The sequence below is a fragment of the Hakea prostrata genome, chromosome 1 (genome assembly GCF_041222555.1).
Source record: "Hakea prostrata isolate BN-2017 chromosome 1, UWA_Hpros_2, whole genome shotgun sequence".
NCBI lineage: Eukaryota > Viridiplantae > Streptophyta > Magnoliopsida > Proteales > Proteaceae > Hakea > Hakea prostrata.
In genome coordinates this window covers 30,555,794-30,558,322 of record NC_142600.1, presented here as the reverse complement: position 1 = coordinate 30,558,322, position 2,529 = coordinate 30,555,794, and the positions used below count along the sequence as shown (strand labels likewise).

Here is a 2,529-nt window from a genome sequence, read left to right as displayed (position 1 = left end):
ATCATGAAATGCAAAGTTTGTCTTTGAAGATGCATAGGTTTAGGAAAAGTGGAAACGTCATTAATTTCCAAAAATATGAAACATCGTATTCTCTATTAGTAAAATAAAAAAGCCCGAGTGAAGCTATTGTGTTCAACAAAACCAACTCCGTACAACAGACTTTGGGAACAAATCCAATCACCTTTGCCAAAAAATCTGTACCCAAGCTAATCAGAAACCGAATGGAAAGCTATAAATTCAACACTTAAGCAAATAATAAAATAATGATTTCAACAGAAATATTATAAATCAGATGTCATTACAGAAAACCCACCGGTAAATCTTACTTTTAGAGAGTCCAAAAGCAGAAGCTCCCCACTCAGTGAAAACTCAACCGCGTACGGCTCGATTCCAACCTTACTCCCATCGTTGTCTTCCTTTTCTTCTTCACCTTCACAAATCGTCTCCTGAAATTAGGGTAAATGACAAAATTATCAAGAAGTGATGTGAATAATGTAAGCCAAGAGCATTTTAGGACAGAATAATTGCACCATTTCGTGTTTCTTCTTTAAGAGCAGAACGCTGGAACGAGAACCCAATCTACGGCTTCTTCTTCTTCAACCCACTACTTCAACCTACTTCTTCTTCTGCTGAAGCTTTAAGGTTTGCTTCTTCTTCTTCAAGAACGCTATAACCTATCAAACTGGGAAATGCTCCTCCGCAACATGTTCTTCAACAACGCTGGAACCTCTGAAACCGGGAAATGCTCCTCTCGCAACTTCTTCTTCAACAACGCCGTAACCATGAAAATTCGTCTTCGTCTTCTAATTCTCCTCTCGCAACATGAAAAATGGAATTGGGGCTTTTGATTCTCGAAATGAAACACGAGATGTAGAAAACAAACGCTTTTGTGATTCAAAATATTTTGAAATTCAAAATTTACCCTCGCATTGGTTTGAAATCATTTCATATCGTATACAAATGTATTTTGTTAAAGGTATAAAACCAAAGTATGTACGTTACGTTTTATAAAACGTATTTATAACATATAGTACAACTCAAAAGTGATAACCCAAACCGCCCAACTCGAACCGGTTTAGCGTCATTGGACCGACCCGTTCCCAAAAAGCTGCTTTTACAGGTTGTTTAGATCATTTTAATGGAAGAACACCCCCCCCCCCCCCCCCCCCCCCCCTGCCCCCCCCCCCCTGGGGGGCCCCCCCCCCTCCCCCCCCTTTTTTTTTTTTGCCAAACCCGGTATCCCCCCCCCCCCCCCCCCCCCCCCCCCCCCCCCCCCCCCCCCCCCCCCCCTCCCCCCCCCCCCCCACCACATCTCTCTTTTTCCTGCCCCGCCGCCCCCCCCCCCCCCCCCCCCCCCCTCCCCCCCCCCCTTTTCGGTTTTGTTGGGTGGGTGCCCCCCGGGGGGCGTTTTTCCCCCCCTCCTTCCTCCCTCTTTCTCCCCTTTTTTTGTTTTTTTTTCCCCCCCCCCTTTTCTCTCCCCCCCCCCCCCCGCAGTTCCCTTTTTCTTTTTTCTTGGCAAAACATCACAAGGTTATATTGGAAAAACACGAAAAAATAACCAAAACCAAAACCCAGAAGGTCCAGAAGGATGCACCAGCCGGGAATCGAACCCGGGTCTGTACCGTGGCAGGGTACTATTCTACCACTAGACCACTGGTGCTGGGTGATGGAAGCAATTTTCCAATTTTATTAATCATTTAATGATAAGTGCAGTGGGTGCAATTACCCAGAACAAAGGAATGGTGATCATTGTCGAGGCCGTGATCGAGGACGACAAAGAGTACAAATACAAAGACATACGTAAGATTAATGCTAGACATGATCATGATGGCACATACTACCAATAGAAAGGAGAGGACCAAACAAGAATGAACTTAATTACATTCTTGACAAAGCTGGTTTTAGGAGCTACAATTTCACTCACATTCCAGCCATTCAATCCATCATCCGAGCCTATGCTTGATCAATAAGATTTCTCTTTTATTGGGTTGTGTTCTTCTTTTCAGTTTTTGGAAATAATTGTCTCGGGAATAACTTGTTTAATTTCTGGGTGATTCAACTCCTACTTTCAATACAATTCAAGAAAATGCATACCATAAGCAAGGGCAACATGCCTATGGTCCAGTTATTTTTATAACAAAAGAAAACTTAGTATTACTTAAAATAACAAGTACACAGATTAGTAGCATCTATTACTTCTATTCTTTCCCGATGCTCTATGGAGGATATATATATATATGCTATATAAGTGAGCCATTGCTGGAGTGTGGTGTGGGTAAATTGTTTCAGACTAGGGTTCTTACTATTACAAATTATATTTACCAAAATTGGTTTATAATTTATTGGCCACTTGGTGTGGTTTTGTGATGAGAGTAGATCAAGCAGTTCCTTTTCATTGCACCATGTTTCTTCTCCTTGTATATTGTTGACTTGTGCTTTTTCTATTCCCTCCATCATTCCACTTAAGAGAGCCTACACGATCTTTCCCTTCTTCAGTCCTCCTGCACTGAGATATTGTAGTTGTCCTCC

The 2,529-nt window shown here is 42.6% G+C and overlaps 1 non-coding gene across 1 annotated transcript; it reads right to left on the bottom strand.

Moving 5' to 3' along the window:
• Positions 1-1,589: 1,589 nt before the first annotated feature.
• On the bottom strand, positions 1,590-1,660 carry TRNAG-GCC (transfer RNA glycine (anticodon GCC)). The gene has a single exon. It is a non-coding gene; the product is annotated as a tRNA-Gly (tRNA).
• Positions 1,661-2,529: the final 869 nt, after the last annotated feature.